Below are 18464 nucleotides of genomic sequence, written 5' to 3' on the forward strand. Positions count from 1 at the left end.
AGATCTTTGGTAATGAAAGTGGGTCCATTTCAGCCCATTTCCAAGCAAATGCAACTGGCCGCCACTAAGTGGTGCTGTCACCCTGTGCAACCCGTGAAGGACTGCAGTGCAGCATTCCTTGTCAATAGAAGCCAAAAGCAGGCAGAAGTTACTAATCATGCATCATTAAGGTAAGCTCCTTAAACCGCTCTAAAGTAGGATGCCGATTTGAGTAAAGGAAGTATGCAATTAAAACTCTCAATTACAGAACCCAGCATAGTAATGAGGCTCTCCTCAATGTATCTTTCTCACAGTTGTGTCTCGTTGCTTTAATTAACATTGTGAAGTAAATGCAGAAGTGATTTGGGTCTTCAGTCGTTGATGGGAGAGGGCTGAAGATTTCTCGGCTTATTCAGTTTCGTCTGTGCAGAGTGGAAATGGTCCATATTAGCCCTCTTTGAAAAGGTTATTGTTTGGAAAGCAGGTAATATCTAGGATTAATGGTTCATCGTCAGGCTGGGCTGTCTTTGGTGATTCATAGAGATGGAATCTGTTGGTGATTCATAGAGTGATACGGCACAGAATGAACCTTTCTGTCCATCACACTTATGCTGGTTCTTTGAAAGAGACCATTCAGGCGATCAAGTCAGTGCCGGATCATGGAAAGAACTTTTCAATTAATTGATCAAGAAGGAACTGTAGATGCTGGAAAATCGAAGGTAGACAAAAGTGCTGGGGAAACTCAGTGGGTGAGGCAGCATCTATGGAATGAAGGAATTAGGCAACTTTTTGGGTCAAAACCCTTCTCCAGACTGATGTGAGGGTGGGGGACGGGAAGAATAAATGGAGCCAGTGGGCTGAGGGAGAGCTGAGAAGGGGAGGAGAAAGTAGTGACTACCTGAAATTAGAGACGTCATAGTTCATACCATTGGGGTGCAAAGTGCCCAAGCGAAATATGAGGTGCTGCTCCTCCAATTTATGGTGGTCCTCACTCTGGCCATGGAGGAGGCCCAGGACAGAAAGGCTGAATTCGGAATGGGAGGGGGAATTGAAGTGCTGAGCCACCAGGAGATCAGGTTGGTCATTGCGAACTTAGCGGAGGTGTTCGACGAAGCGATCGCCAAGCCTACGCTTGGTCTCACCGATGTAGAGCAGCTGACACCTAGAGCAGCGGATGCAATAGATGAGGTTGGAGGAGGTGCAAGTGAACCTCTGCCGCACCTGGAAAGACGGCTTGGGTCCTTGAATGGAGTGAAGGGGGGAGGTAAAGCGACAAGTGTAGCATTTCCTGCGGTTACAAAGGAAAGTGCCAGGGGAGGGGGTAGTTTGGGTAGGAAGGGACAAATTGACCAGGGAGTTACTGAGGGAGCGGTCTCTGCGGAAAGCAGACGGGGGAGGAGATGGGAAGATGTGGCCAGTGCTGGAATCCCGTTGGAGGTGGCAAAAATGTCGGAGGATTATTTGTTGTATGTGACGGCTGGTAGGGTGGAAGGTGAGGACAAGGGGGACTCGGCCCTTGTTGCGAGTGGGGGGATGGGGACTGAGAGCAGAGTCACGGGGTATAGAAGAGACCCTGGTGAGAGCCTCATCTATAGTAGAAGAGGGGAACCCCTGTTCCCTAAAGAATGAGGACATCTCCGATGCCCTGGTGTGGAACACCTCATCCTGGGAGCAGATGCGGCGTAGACGGAGGTTTCAATTAATTGAGCTTACTTCCCCAACTCCCATCACCGCCCATTCCTTTCCCCATTTCAAATGTGTATCCAACATCCTATTGAAAGCTATTGCTGAATCTGCTTCAATATGCAGTCAGACAATGTATTCCAGGTCATTAAAGCTCTCCCCACAACCGGATTTCTCCTACTCCCAATATCTGAAGATGGACACAAAATGCTGGAGTAACTCAGTGGGACAGGCAGCATCTCTGGAGAGAAGAAATGGGTGGCATTTTGGGTCGAGATTAGGGTTGCCAACTTTCTCACTCCCAAATAAGGGACAAATTCCCAACAGCCTAAAGTACAAAAGGCCTTTGTTGAGTCATCACTGACGGGCTTAACCCATGTCTTTTTTGCTTCCCATTGCTTGTTTTAGCTGCACAGTATTTTCTTTTTTGCAGGTTTATCCATATTTGCACACGTCAAACGGACCGAACAACACCATACGTTATTGAAACTTTTTGTTTTGGCAGGAATTGGCAAAATATAGCGTATAACTGATGCGCATAAGGGGGCCTGCGATTGGATGACAGGTGAGTCACTCGTGCGTAGCGTCAACAGCACATGCAGCATGCACGCACGCACGCTGTTGTATCAGATCTAGGATCTGTCTGTAAGCGTGCCCTCTGGTGATTAGATAGTACAGATGTTCCTCGACTTACAATGTTTCGACTTATGATATTTCGACTTTACGATGGTGCAAAAGTGATACACATTCAGTAGAAACTGTACTTACAATTTTGAATTTTGATCTTTTCGACGAACCAGGCGTGCAACTGATGCACGGATAGTGACAGGATGTCAACCAAGATACAGGTCGTCAACCAAGCCCGTGGCAATTAGTTGACTGACTTGGCCGTGGCTGGATGAATGATGAGTTGGCCCGGGTGCTGGACTGCACACAATGCCCAGCCGGCGGGCCTGCTGAGGATTTGTGGCCCGGGCGCCGGACTTTGCGCCTTAAAACTCCTCAGCTGGCCCGCCGACCGGGCTTTGTGTTCGGCTGCACGCAAAGTCCAGCACCCCATCCAATTCATAAACCGATGATTGGCCTTGAAAAGGAGGGGTGGTGGTGTTGGCCGTAAGCGAAGGTCCGAAGGTCAGACAGCTGGCCTGGCTGTCGACCGACGGGGCCACGAGCGAGGCGCTATTGCTGCACTCCATGGGCTGCACTACGTCGGGACTGGTGAGGCAGGGCCGGACGTGGCCCTCTGACCCGACAGTCCACTCGACCCGAGTAGTAGCAGTCAAATACAGGACAAGGGCGGTCCCATATGGGACAAACCAATTTAGCCCAATATATGGGATGACCCGGCTAATATGGGACAGTTGGTAACCCTTGTCGAGACCCTTCTTCAGACTGATGTCAGGGGAGAGGGAAATACATCGATAAAGAAGTGTAAGGTGTGAAAATAAGACAAAGGGAATGGAGATCAAGGAACATGTAGAATAGATCATTGTAGCTGGAGGAAGCTAAAACCAAAGCAGAGATAAAATGTAGTCGGAGACCGTAAGATTGGTCGGAGAAGTGGGAAGGGGAACGGATGGAGCGAGCGGGAAAGCAAGGGTTACTTGAAGTTGGGGAAGTCAATGTTCATACCACTGGGGTGTTAGCTGCCCAATGGAAAAATGAGGTGCTGTTCCTCCAATTTGCGCAAGGCCTCGCTCTATGTCCGCGTATCAATAAATGTTCCATATCAAGCCCTTTAACAATAATGAACATCTTTCTTGACTTTCAGTAAGCTTTACTGCACTGTGGAATTCCTAGCTGACAATTATTTCTGAAACAAAAGAAAACAAATTTCAGCACAATCTAATAAGTGGGGAGAAGGTTTTAAAATGAGCTGGTTTGTCCAATACAGTTCTGAGCAGTAATTTACATTTATGGAATGATAAGGTGAGATTATGAGGTAGTGGCAGAGTGGTTGAATTACTCATGATATGGAGGCTTGGGCAGACAATGTGGAAATCTGGGTTCGAATCCCACCATGGCTATGTGGAATTTAAATTCCATTTTTTTAATAAACACTAGTCATGATGACCACAGCAGCGCTGGTTTGAAGTAAACACCCATCTGATTCACTAACCTCTTCATGGGAGAAAGCCCTACCTTGTCTAGTGTGTACAATGTGCTGGATTGTTGAATGCCTTCTGTAATGGATCACTAGGTTTACTGGAAAATTAGGGATGGCCACAGGATTCAGGCCTTACAAGTGTTTTTTACTGGAGTATTACAGGGCGTGCCTGGAATTATAAATGAATGCTGCAGCTTTAAAGCAGGCAAAAACAAATTACATCAAACACAGGACAACTGAAGTGAACCAGGAAATTTGAAGAAGCCCAGTGGTTTGTACAGAATCTGTGGAGAGGGAGGTGGCGACAGTTTCACCTGCCGGTGATTTTTCAATCGGGATTCCGGTCCATCCGAATGAAGAGGCAGAAACGAGGGTAGGAATGCGGAAAAGGTGAAAGGACTGAAGCAAGAGGAACAAGTAAAGGGAACAAGAGTACATTACAGGGAAGACACTGTGAATGTCAGGATGAAACTCAGCCAATATCAAAGGGCTGACTCAGAAATAGTGGTCAGAATAGTCTCTGAGACAACATCGTCTGAGACTTTAGGAAGTTGTTATATCCTCAGGGCTGCCAACTCTCACGCTTTGAGCGTGAGAATCACGCACTTGAAAAAATTCTCACGCTCTCACGCTGATCACAGATTTCTCGCGCTCTGTCGTGAGAAATTCTGTGATCAACGAAAATGTTAAAACTCAGATAAACTGCATGGATCGCGGGTGTTGGAGAGCCGGGGCTGAGGGAGGGATGGAAGCAGAGCCAGTGGCGGGGACAGATGCGGGTTGCCGGGGCTAACGAGTGTTTGCGGGCTGGCAAGTGTTAGCGGGGCTGGCGAGTCGTTCGCTGCAGCTCTGGCCATGGAGCAGCCTCAGTGCAAGAGTCCCGGGCCGTCGGAGGCGTCGGAAGAGTTGCACTGCTGCCCTGAGAGTCTCTGTGCCAAAGGGACAGAGACTCTCAAAGGGAGGCGGAGAGAGAGAGGGGAAGAAGACAGGGAGGGGAAGACAGAGAGCGGGGGTGAGAAGAGATAGAGGGGAGAGACAGAGGGGGGGAGAGAATGGGGAGAGGGAGAAGGGGGGAGAGAGGGGAGGAGAGGGAGAGCGAGAAGGAGAGAGGGGAGGGAGAGCGAGAAGGAGAAGAGAGATGTAGGGAGGGGGAGAGAGAGAGAGGAGAGGGGGGGAGAGTGAGATGGGCGAGTGGGGGAAGAGAGAAAGGGGTGAGGAAGGGGGAGAGAGGGGGAAAGAGGAAGAGAGGAGCAAGGGAACAAAGAGGGAAGTGGAGAGGGAGGAGAGAGGGTAGGAGAGAATAGGAGAGGGGAGAGAGGGGTGGTAAAAGAAAGGGGAAAGAGGGAGGGAGAAAAAGAAACGGGGAAAGAGAGAGGGGGCAAAGAGAAAGAGGAGATAGAAAGAGAGGGGAGAGAGAAAGGGGGAGAGAGAGGGGTGTGAGAGAGAGGGAGAAATAGGGGAGAGAGGGAGTGAGTGAGAGGGAGAGAGATAGGGGGAGAGAGAGAGACAGAGAGAGAGAGGAGGGAGAGAGAGAGAGGGGGAGAGAGGGAGGGAGGGAGGGAGCGGGAGGAAGGGGAGGAGAAGGGGGGGAGAGGCGAGAGGTGAGAAGGGGGAGGGAGCTGGGGGAAAGAGAAGAGGGGAGGGGGAGAGGGAGGGGGAAAGTGAGGTGGAGGGAGAGAGGGGAAGAGAGAGAGAGAGAGGGGAGGGAGAGGGGGGGAGAGAGAGAGAGAGGGGAGGGAGAGAGAGAGGGGAGAGAGAAGAGAGAGAGAGAGAGAGAGAGAGGGGGGAGAGAGAGAGAGAGAGAGGGAGGGTGAGGGGGATAGAGAGGGAGGGCTGCCAACTCCCATGCATTGAGCGTGAGAATCACGCATTTCGCCAAATTCTCACGCTGATCACAAATTTCTCACGCTCTGTCGTGAGAAATTCTGTGATCAATGAAAATTTCAAAACTCATATCAACTGCATGGGCCATGGGTGTTGGAAGCAGAAGCAGCGGCGGGGACAGATGCGGACGGGGAGCGGGGCTGGCGTGTGTTTGCCGGGCTGGCGAGTCGCTCACTGCAGCTCCGGCCATGGAGCAGCCTCAGTGCCAGAGACCCGAGCCATCGGAGGCGTCGAAGCGTTGCACCGCTGCCGTGAGAGTCTCTATGCCGAATTTGCCCAGGTGACCGGCATGGATTAGGCTGCGGCTCGGTGCATCCTGGAGGACAACCAATGGCTGCTGGAAGTAAGTACCAAGCACTGGGTAGATACGGTGGAAGATAGTGGACTTCAAATGAGGGTGGTTGGAGAAAGCATCCTGCTTGCCTGCTAGATTTTCACTTACTGTAACTGCAGGAAAAATGTTCCCGATGTTGTGGGAGTCCAGAACCAGGGTTCACAGTTTAAGAATAAGGGGTAGGCCAGTTAGGACTGAGATGAGGACAAACTTTCTTCGTGCAGAGAGTTGCGAATCTGTGGAATTCTCTGCCACAGAAGGCAGTGCAGGCCGATTCACTGGATGTTTTCAAGAGAGAGTTACATTTAGTTCTTGGGGCTAACAAAATCAAGGGATATGGGGAAAAAACAGGAAAGAGGTACTGATTTTAGATGAATAGCCATGATCATATAGAATGGCAGTGCTGGCTCGAAGGGCCGATGGCCTATTCCTGCACCTATTTTCTATGTTTCTATGCTATATATATATGGCAATAAAACTCGATCACTTGATTTTGAAGCATTCATGCATGGTGGAGGTATAATGTAGTCATAGAGTGATACAGTGTGAAAACAGGCCCTTCGGCACAACTTGCCCACACCCGCCAACATGTCCCAGCTACACTACCTGCTTTTGGTCCTTTCCTCCAAACCTGTCCTATCCATGTTTCAGTCTAACTGTTTCTTAAATGTTGGGATGGTCCCTGCCTCAACTACCTCCTCTGGCAGCTTGTTCCATACACCCACCACCCTTTGTGTGGAAAAAATTACCCCTTAAAAAGTTACCTCTTAAAAATACTTCACACAAAAAACATTGAAATCATACTTCTTCAATGCACTAAAACATGATTTTAATACATCAAATTTCAAAAAGTCCCTACCCTGGGAGGGGGGACATCCTAATTCCACATCCTCTCCCCACTCGGTTGCTCCACTCCCTCACCGGGTACCCCCAAGGCCAGTGATCAGTGATCGCACATCCTCCCCCCTTTCAAAAACGCTCCGTGGCCCCTGGTTCAGACGGAGACCACTGCCAGATGTGAGCGGGGAACTGAGGCCAGTTGTCCATGATGTCTGGATCCCAATGCTCAGTGCTTCATGTTTCGGAGTTGGCTAATGTTATTGATTTGTAATTAGCCTGATTTGTAATTAGTTGACAAAACCTTAATTTATTAATCCGGAATATCCAGGGGGATGGGATAAGTGTAATATTAAAATGACCTGCAAGGTGCCAGGCTGTCTGCCACAACATACAGCCCTAATAACCCATTATTTCCTTCAGTTAAATATTGGGAGGGTAGCACTATTGTCATTTGCCACTCAATTATTATGTTTGTTTACCTCATTGACTATTTCTAAACCTCCCCCCCCCCTCAAATTCCTTTGACAGGTTGAATAGAAATGTCCCCAATCTCGTTGTTTTATTAATTGAACACGTAGATGAACATCCTCAAGGAGTGTAATCAGATGGAAACTGATTCCGATGCGTTATTTAAGAGCTTGTTCAAAGAAGGGGCATATTTTAAAGGAGTGACAGAGACAGGGGAATGTGTGAGGAGATTATTATTTGTCTTTAGTTTTAGCTTGAACCAGGACTTCTGAAGATGCAATACAACAATCAATCAATCAGTTTTATTCGTCACTTGCACAATAAAGTGCAAGTGAAATGAATTTGTCAGCAGCGGTACAATGAAAATGAACGCACAAAAACACAATAAAAATGTAACACAAACATCCACCACAGCATTCATCACTGGTGGAAGGCACAAAATTTGGCGAGTCCTCCTCCATTTTCCCCCGTGGTCGGGACCGCAACCCTCTGCAGCCGTCGCTGCGGGCGTCCAGATGTGCAGAGACAAGGTAAAAAGTCCAGGTAAGTCCTGAAACGGTGCCTTCCCTACCGGAGACCGCGGCTTCAGGGCCATCTAACGGAGCGCTCCCCTCCGGCGAGCCCCGGCGAGGGATCGCCCGCTCCACGCCGAGAGTCCAAGCTGCGCCCGCCACTAAAGCCCCAGGCGCGTCTCCGGGAAAGGCTGCTCCGATCCTCGATGTTAGGCCACGGGGGAGGCAACATGGCAAAAGTCGCCTCTCTGTGGAAGAGGGGACCAAAGCGGTTTCCCCCTTACCCCCCCACACCACCCCCACACAAGACACACAAAGAACCATTAAAAACATACATTAAAACATACTAAAAAAAACAAAAAAAGTAGAAAAAACAGACACGCTGCTGACAGGGCTGCCGGCTTGCAGAGCCCCTTCCAACACTTCAAAGTTTAATATAGTAATTGTGCTGAAACTGACCCTAACCAACCATGTAATGAATATCATCCATTCTGGAGGTTTTACTTTTATGATGCCATTTAAACTTCACTTGGATTTCAATCACTTAAATGTAAAAGTAATTGGGAATGGGGAGCAATGGAACATATATTTGCGCTCGGTACATATTAACTATAATGTAATAATGAATGCATATTGGTAGGTGCAATCAAAACAAAGATCTTTTTATCATTGTTGTGTTATGAATACCACAGAAAATATTATGTACTCTCAAAATCACATTTAATAGAATAATATTGCTTAAATATATAGTTATTGGACTTTGCATTTCGGAAAAGTCCCAGCTGAGAGGAAGACAGCAAAATACTGAAAATATTGGGGGTGAAAATGACTACAGGAAAGTATGTTAGGAAAATGAAAGAAATGGTAACAAAATACTTATACAGCTGAGTGAGTATAACTTTATGGATGAAAAATTGTGTTCAACCAATTGATGACTTCTTTGACAAAGTAACTAGCATGTTAGATAACAAGGAAGCCAATGAAGGTAGCAAATTTTGTTATCCATAATTTAGTCTAACCTTATTCATAGCTAATCGAATTTAAAGCATATATAATGCATTCAAGTGTAAGTTAAAAGACTCGTTACAGTATGCACCATATTGCACAATTTCAAGCTGAAAAATGCAAAAGTTCCATGTCGCTATGCTCCCTCAGGCTTGGTCTCTCGCAATTTCTCACTCCCAACTTTCACCCAATATTGGCAGCCCTGTATCCTTAAGATGAACTTTTAAACCCAATTGCTCCTTAATCATTTTAAAGGCAAGTCTTGGGGACAGGAGTTGTGATGCTGAATCCAGAAGGTTGTAGTTTGCTGAACCCAGAGGGGAGCTGATATTCCGGGGCAAGACAGCAAACAAAATGGCCAGTGAATGCAATGTCCCGGTCATTTTGGCACACCAAGGTAGAGCTGCTGCCTCACAGTGCTGGAGACCCAGGTTCCATCCTGACCTCTGGTGTTGCCTGTGTGCAGGTGGAACATTCTCACTGTGATCATGTGGGGTTCCTCCCACGTTAACTGGCTACCGTAAACAGTCCACAGTGTGCAGATAAATGTGTGTGGGGGGGGGGCAGTGGGAGGTGGCGGAGAGAAGATGAGGAGAATGTGAGCAGAAAAGTATGTTAAATCCTCTGCTCTGGGCCAAGGCAGGAATCCCTTCGCACATCCCTGCAAGATTGGCCAGTCCCACACCTTTCAATACCTTGACTTCCTCTAGGGCGGCATGGTGGGGCAGCGGTAGAGTTACTGCCGTACAGCAAATGCAACGGTGGAGATCAGGGTTCCATCCCTAGTTCGGGTGCTGTTTGCACAGAGTTTGTACGTTCTCCCCGTGACCTGCGTGGGTTTCCGAAGGGCTTGTTTCCGCTCTGTATCTCTAAAAAAATAATCATTTAAAAGCTATCCGTATAATTATGCTTTGACCAAACATTCCATCATATGTGTCCCTCCCCTCCCCTTCCATGACACGGAAGCAGGTTTTATTTGACAACACTTCTGTGCCAGGTCTCGCGATGTTGAGGATGTGTTGGGAAGAGTGCTACTTGCATGGAGCTGGGTTTGCCAAAGGTTCCGTGGAGTCAGGCAGTCAGTCAGGCAGCATGCTGCACCAGGCTGCACCAGGCTGAAGCCCAGCCCTGCCGACAAGAGTGTTTAATTCTCACATGCACTGGGAATGGAGGAATGAAGTTCTTACTTCATTACAGCCCCAAAAGATGCAACAAATAAATATACTATAAACAATAATACCATAAATCATCAGTAATACTAAGTAACCAGACCATAACAGTACAAGCCGGGAAACATAATGCAAACCTTATACAGGTCCACCACTAATTTTCAGACAACCGATGGTCTGGCACCTCCTTTAATCCGGACAAAATTACGAGAGCGGATTTGAAATCTCCCGCAGAAGTCCCCCCGAAAATGTGGCATCTAGGCCGGGTGAGGCGGTCGATCTCGACCTCATCGGGACTTCTGCAGCAGGACTTCCTATCTACTACACTGCTGCATGGGGGATGTGTCATGTATCTGATACAGGACTTGTTGATGTTTACAGTCTTTTCCTCAAAATAGAGACATCTAAAACTAAAGGGCATCATTTTGTGAGAGGGGAAAGATTTAAAGTGGACGTGAGGGACAAACTTTTCACAGTGCATGGTGGGTAAATGGAAAGAGCTGCAAGAGGAATTGGTAAAGGTGGGTACATTGAAAATAAAAGTTTAAGGGAATATAGGACAAATGCGGGCACAATGGGAATACCTTAGATAGGGATCTTGGTCAGCATGCTTGAGCTGAGCTGAAGAACCTGTTTCACCTGCTGAATTACTCCAGCATTTTGTGTCTACTTTCAATTTAAACCAGCATCTGCAGTTCTTTCTTACACACGGGCCTGTTTCCATGTTGTATTAGTCTATTAATCTAAAAATTCTCCCATTGGCAAAGCCAAAGACACCGCCTACTAATCCCTGGTTTAGAGCAATGCTGTCCTCTTCCCTTTGTACATTTCAGATTATAGTCTTTTTAGCTTTCTTCTTCATTTAACCTGTCTTTGCATTTTGAAGCCACTGAGCCGAGAGCTGATTTGTACTTTCATCATGTGTTTGCCTCACAGACAGACAGACAGAAACAGCCCTTCTAGAGAGCACCAGCGGAGCTTCCTTTGTTACGGGGCACGGATATATATCCAGTCTCTCTTACGCTTTGTGCGCCAATTGCTATCTGACCTTCCATCGTTGCTATTTTTTGAGCAGAAAAATAATCTTCACCCAGTTCCCTGTGAGGCGTAAGTTCAAAGGAATAGAAAATTATAGCTGATGATACAGGACCCAGAGGAATCGCAGTCATTTTGAGTTATTTATTTTTCTTTGTGGTTTCGTTGTGCAGATAATCATAGTTTCCAAAGAGGAAAAAATGGCATTACTTCCTGTGTTATTACAGTTTTTTAAACTGCATACTTATTTCTGCCCAGAGAAAGTATCCCACAATTTCTTCACATGCGGCAAGCTCGTTATTCGTGGAAGCAGCCTGCAGGTCTACATACCCATAGCTGGAAGATGCTGCATGGGATAGGTAGCTAGCACAGATATGATGGGCCGAATGGCCTCTTAATGTCTAATCCATCTCTCTACCTCTCAGCAATTCTAGGCAACTCTGCAGTCCTGGTGAATGAGATGGATCTTGGCTGCACCAGATTGTGGATGCAAGGAATCACCTGGCAGAGGAAGTCTGAAGAAGGGCCTTGACCCGAAATGTCGCCCATTCCTTCTCTCCATAGATGCTGCCTCACCCGCTGAGTTACTCCAGCATTTTGTGTCTACCTGGCAGAGGACGCTGAGCGATTCTTTCCCGGAGATTCCGCCAACGTAAACCACATCACCAATCAAATACATCGCATATGTCTAAATTGGCTGGTGCATCTCCTTTACATACAGCGCTTCAAAAGTATTTCATTGAGCCTTGATGTGGTGAAAGGCCACCAAAATCTAAAGGGAGGTCTGATTAGTTGCAACTCTCCATCAAACAGTGAGGGCTGTGTCATCTTGCTGGTTAGCTGGCTGTGATTATAAAGGCAGCAGCAGATTTTGTTGTTTAATGTTGATCGGAAACAAACTAAAACACCAAAGAGGAAAGCTTAATCTTTGAAACCGAGTTTAAAAAAATGTGCCTTTTTTTAAAATGTCTTGAATTATTTTTACACAACCGGGATGGTGTATGTTTTGAGAAACCACAAAAGCTGGGACTGGTGCCTATACATTCAGTGGATGAGACAGATCTCACTTCAGTTTACACATGGAAATGAAAATCCATACCAAAGTGACCATTGGCAAATTGTTTAATAATGGTTTGCTGCATGCTGTTAAAACCCACATAAACTGCACAACTTCTGGTCCAAGTCTGTCATCAGTCCCAGGGTAACAGACTACTTTAGCCACACCTTAGTGACATCAAACTAAGACAGAGAAAATGGTGGGAACTATAGGCCGGTGAGCTTAACATCTGCAGTTGGTAAATTACTGGAGATTATTCTGAGGGATGATTAGAGATAGTCAGCATAGTTTTGTATGTGGGACGTCATGTCTCATAAATCTGATAGATTTTTTTGAAGACATGACCAAAAAGGTTGATGAGGGCAGAGCTGTAGATATTGTGTACATGGACTTCAATAAGGTGTTCGACAAGGTTCCGCATGGTAGGATGCTCTGGAAGGTTAGATTGCGTGGGATCCAAGGAGAGATAGCTGAATGGATAGCAAATTGGCTCCATGGAAGGAAGCAGAGGGTAATGGTGGAAGGTTGCTTCTCAGACTGGATGCCTGTGGCTAGTGGTGTGCCTCAGGGTTCAGTGCTTGGCCCGTTACTGTTTGTTATCTACATCAATGTTTTGGATGAGAACATACAGGGCAAGATTAACAAGTTTGCTGGTGATACAAAAGTTAGTGGTTTTGCAGATAGTGAAGATGGTTGTGAAAGATTGCAACAGGATCTAGATCAATTGGCCAGATGGGCGGAGCAATGGGTAATGGAATTTTATACAGAAAAGTGTGAGGTGTTTCATTTTGGGACGTCGAACAAGGGCAGGACCTACACACTAAATGGTCAGCCTCTGGAGAGTGTTGCAGAGCAGAGGGATTGAGTGCACGTGCATGGTTCATTGAAGGTCGAGTCGCAGGTAGATAAGGTGGTCAAAATGGCTTTTGGCACTTTGACCTTCATCAGTCAGAGTATTGATATAGAAGTTGGGAGGTCATGTTGCAGTTGTATAAGGCGTTGGTGAGACCGCATTTAGAATATTGTGTTCAGTTCAGGGCACCATGTTATAGGAAAGATATTGTCAAGCTTGAAAGGGTTCAGAAATGAATTACGAGGATGTTGCCAGGACTAGAGGGTGTGAGCTATAGGGAGAGGCTTGAGTAGGCTGGTTCTATTCCATAGAGCACAGGAGGATGAGGGGAAATCTTATAGAGGTATACAAAATCATGAGAGGAATAGATCGGGTAGATGCACAGTCTTGTGCCCAGAGTAGGTGAATCGAGGACCAGAGGACATTGTTTCAAGGTGAAGGGGAAAAGATTTAATAGGAATCAGAGTAGCAATGTTACAACATTTTGAGATTTAAAAAATCTATTCTGTAATTTATCCCATCAAATAAAGCATAAAAATAAGTTTATTTTGACACATAATTCACTTTCATATCTTCAGTATTAAAAAAGTTATGGCCATTTTTATACTCGGAAATTAGCATCATGTTCCCTATTGCTTTTTCATTGACTTAACACAAAAGCTGTGATCGAGGACAGTCAAAAGCCCATAACTCTCTTAAAAATTAAGAGAACTGAAAGATATTTTCAGTTATTATAGATTGAAGCATTCTGAAACAAATATGAAACAATCTTACTTAGATGACTTGAAATTAAAGCATATAATTAGTTACCTAATTGTAGCTATTTACAAAATTCAATTACTAGATCTAAACATCTATCAATTTCTTAAGAATAGATTAACATTTTTAAATAGCCTAAGTGTCCAAATAACATTCACACAAGAATTCACAATATAACATAATTTTTAAATCTCATTGTCATGGATTTATAGGCCAAATGGAAGGAATTTAATGTTTAATACCTGTAAATTAATGGCCATTTAAATCATCTTGCGAGTGGGTTTTTCTGGAAGGCGATCATTTGGAACGTTGCGGTTTGCGGTGAATTTATACCCCCATATCGGCAGCAAAAATACTGCCAGTTCGTATGGTGACTAAATCACCGTTTCGCAACTTAAAATGTGAACTAAAGGCATCTTAAGGACCACTTTTATACATAAAATAAACGGCTTTCTTTTACCTGTCCCGTATCTGAAATCCGTCCCCGTTGTCGGCGTTGACGGCTTTAGAAGCTGATTTTAAAATTACTCCAGTGCTGAAATTGTCGGGCAATTAAAAAAAAAATACACAGAACGCCCGTCGGAACGATTCTTCAGCAAAAGCTTGCACTCCAACCAAATATATTCCAGGACAAGGTAGGAAAAAAACGCGTTTTAACCCCGTTCCCCCCTCAAAGGCGCCAAAATCGCGCACACGGCCAGTGGCAGAATTGCAGCGCCGCGGAAGGTAAGTATTGTAACATACCTAATCAGAGGGGTAACTTTATCACTCAATGGGTGGTGGGTGTAAGGAACAAGCTGCCAGAGAAGGTAGTTGAGGCTGGGATTATCCCATTGTTTAAGAAACAGTTAGACAGGTACATGGATAGGACAGGTTTGGAGGGATATGGACCAAGCACAGGCAAGTGGGACTAGTGTAGCTGGGACTTTGTTCGCTGGTATGGGCGAGTTGGGCCGAAAGGCCTGTTTTCACACTGTTTCACTCTATGACTCTATGACACTGTATCTTACAACTGCTCCCTCTTCTTTTCAGGGGATCTCACTTATCTGGATGTTTTGTGTTATGTCCCTGCTGCCATTGAGAGATATAGCTTAGAAACAGACCCTTCTGCCCACCGAGTTCATGCCGATCAACAACCACTTATTTCTACTAGTCATACATTCATTCCATGTTTTAGTCACCCCACTTTCCCATCAACTAACCACCCCCCTCCCAGATTCTACCACTCATCTACAAACCAGGGACAATTTACGATGGCCAATTGTCCGACTGACCGCATACCTTTCGAATGTTGACAGAAACCAGAGCACCCGGAGGACACCCATGCAGTCTCTGGAAGAACATGCAAACTACATTTGGACAGCATCAGTGGTCAGGTTCGAACCCGGATCAAAGGAGTTATGAGGCAGCTGCTTTACTGCCACTGTGTACACCCACACTGTATCTGTATGCTGAGTCACCTCCTGGAATAGATGCAGGCTTCTCTTGCCATGATGTAGACTGTGCAGCTCAGCTGTGAAGCCATTCACTGCCTCAACAGCCAAGGTTTCTCTGACACTCTATGTTCAAGCATTGCTTTGTCTCCGTGTATCTGCACACACAGTTTTCCTATCAAGTATTTCATTTCTGGACATTACAGTGATTCAGGAGCACTCTGAGCCCAGCCTTACCCCCCAATGTGATGAATGTACAGTGCCCTCCATGATGTTTGGGACAAAGACCCATCATTTATTTATTTGTCGCTGTACTCCACAATTTGAGATTTGTAATAGAAAAAAATCACATGGTGAAAGTGCACATTGTCAGATTTTATTAAAGGATAATTTTATACATTTTGGTTTCACCATGTAGAATGTGATTATATATACATAGTCCCCCCATTTCAGGGCACCATTATGTTTGGGACACATGACTTCACAGGTGTTTGTAATTGCTCAGGTGTATTTAATTGCCTCCTTCATGCAGGTATAAAAGAGCTCTCAGCACCTAGTCTTTCCTCCAGTCTTTCCATCATCTTTGGAAATGTTTATTGCTGTTTATCAACATGAGGACCAAAGTTGTGCCAATGAAAGTCAAAGAAGCCATTATGAGACTGAGAAACAAGAATAAAACTGTTAGAGACATCAGCCAAACCATAGCTTACCAAAATCAACTGTTTGCAACATCATTAAGAAGAAAGAGTGCATCTACCCGATCTATTCCTCTCATGATTTTGCAAAGGGCCTGGCAGGCCAAGGAAGACCTCCACTGTTGATGACAGAAGAATTCTCTATAATAAAGAACAAACCCCAAACGCCCCGGGAGCCAGGTGTGGATTTGTCAATGACCACTGTCTGCAGAAGACTTCATGAACAGAAATACAGAGGCTACACTGCAAGATGCAAACCACTGGTTAACTGCAAAAATAGGATGGCCAGGTTACAGTTTGCCAAGAAGTACTTACATGAGCAACCACAGTTCTGGAAAAAGGTCTTGTGGACAGATGAGACGATTATCTTATATCAGAGTGATGGCAAGAGCAAAGTATGGAGGAGAGAAGGAATTGCTTAAGATCCAAAGCATATCATCTGTGAAACATGGTGGTGGGGGTATTATGGCCTGAGCATGTATGGCTGCTGAAAGTACTGGCTCACATATCTTCATTGATGATACAACTGCTGATGGTAGTAGCATAATGAATTCTGAAGTGTATAGACACATCTTATCTGCTCAAGTGCAAACAAATGCCTCAAAACTCATTGGCCGGCAGTTCATTCTACAGCAAGACAATGATCCCAAACATACTGCTAAAGCAGCAAAGGAGTTTTTCAAAGCTAAAATACTGTCAATTCTTGAGTGGCCAAGTCAATCACCTGATCTGAACCCAATTGAGCATGTCTTTTATATGCTGAACAGGAAACAGAAGGGGACTAGCCCCCAAAACAAGCAAAAGATAAAGATGGCTGCAATACATGACTGGCAGAACATCACCAGAGAAGACACCCAGCAACTGGTGATGTCCATGAATTGCAAACTTCAAGCAGTCATTGCATGGAAAGAATATGCAACAAAATACTAAGCATGACTACTTTCATTTACATGACATTGCTGTGTCCAAAACATTATGGTGCCCTGAAATGGGGGGGGGGGGGGGGGGGGGGGGTGAAACCAAAATATATAAAACTCTGACAATGTACACTTTAACCACATGTGATTTTTTTCTATTACAAATCTAAAATTGTGGAGTACAGACACAAATAAATAAATGATGTGGCGTTGTCCCAAACATTATGGAGGCACTCCATCATCTCTAGAATCAAGGAACTTGATACCACTATCAAAAAGCAGGCTCATCTCGTCAAGCCGAGGATATTGTTCGATACACAAGTATGATGAGGTAAAAGTACAATGAAAATCTTGCTTGCAGCAGCATCACAGATACATAGACACAGATAACACACAAACACATCAATTATACATAAATTGCACATTTCTACAAGAGAGTGAAAACAAAACGATTGTGCAAAAGACAAGATATGAGTGCAAAACACAATTAGAAAACAAGTCCAATGGTGGTGTGACAGGAGGTCCATAGTGTTCCATTGCCAAGGTGGAATTAGGATTGTGTAGGTTGGTTCAAGAACCTGATGGATGGAAGAAAGTAGCTGTTCCTGACACTGGTGGTGTGGGACTGCAAGCTTCTGTATCTCACTCACTGTAGCAGCGGGAAGAGGACGTGACCTGGATGGTGGCAATTCTTCATAGATGCAGCATTCCTGAGGCAGTGCCTCATGTAGATGCTTTCGCTGGTGGGCAGGATCCATGATGGGAATGGGCTGTCCACCACTCTCTGTAGCCTCTTGCATTCCGTTGCATTAGAATTGCCAAAATAGGCCATGATGCGCCAGCCAGGATACTTTCTGCAGTGTATCTATAGATGTTTAGTGACAAGCCAAATCTCATTAAACTTCAAAGAAAGTAGAGGCACTGGTGTGCCTTCTTTGCTCTCTTCACTGGTGCCAGTGTTGGTGGGCACCAGTGCAGCCCACACACAGTGGATGCTCCGTGGCTCGTGTGGACTGGGTGTTGATAGGTTGTATGTGAGGCGTTATTTGAGGAGAGCTATGCTTGCGGGCTCCTCGATACTGGGGTAACATTCCTTTTGACATTGTGTTTTGGGGCCAGGCTTAAGGAGATAACAGACAGTGATCAGTCTAACAGTCTTTGGTGCCTGCAGGGCAAGGACGATGCCCACATCCCTGTGTCTTTCACCCCAGCCATGAAGCAATCCAATCAGAACTGTGATGCCTTACACTTGTCCCTCCGATAAAATAGGTTAGGACAAAACTACGCTCCAAGCACTGTGTCAGGAACAGGACCTCATGAAGCCAACCTTACATGCACATTATGCCTTTCCAGGGTTGCATCTTTCATACGGCATCAAACTGCCCCGGGAGGGTTGGGAATCAATCATTGTGGTTTATCTGCGGATTGGTGAAGATCTCTCATCACAATCACTTCACGGTGTTTTGTGAGCAGTCTGCATGTACACACATCTCCCATTGCTTGTACTGGTGGAACACCTTAAGCTTAAAAATCACAGCCAACGGCTGCTTGGCAATTTGGACATGATATTGTACAATTGTTAACACTTATACTGACAACTCAAGCTTCTCCATCATGTCATAGGAACATAATTAATACATTAATATATGATGGCCCACTGTCCATCTGAAATTGAACTTCTCCTACTCTCCCATGAAGCAAAGATCTGTGTTGATACTTGGCCTCCTGTACCCT

The 18464-nt window shown here is 45.6% G+C and overlaps 1 long non-coding RNA gene across 1 annotated transcript; it reads left to right on the top strand.

The window, feature by feature from the left end:
* Positions 1-359: 359 nt before the first annotated feature.
* Positions 360-12334, top strand: LOC129698907 (uncharacterized). Its single transcript, XR_008723747.1, has 3 exons — positions 360-463; positions 2168-2227; positions 11442-12334. It is a non-coding gene; the product is annotated as an uncharacterized LOC129698907 (long non-coding RNA).
* Positions 12335-18464: the final 6130 nt, after the last annotated feature.

Source organism: Leucoraja erinacea, chromosome 7, assembly GCF_028641065.1.
Source record: "Leucoraja erinacea ecotype New England chromosome 7, Leri_hhj_1, whole genome shotgun sequence".
NCBI classification, from domain to species: Eukaryota; Metazoa; Chordata; class Chondrichthyes; order Rajiformes; family Rajidae; genus Leucoraja; species Leucoraja erinaceus.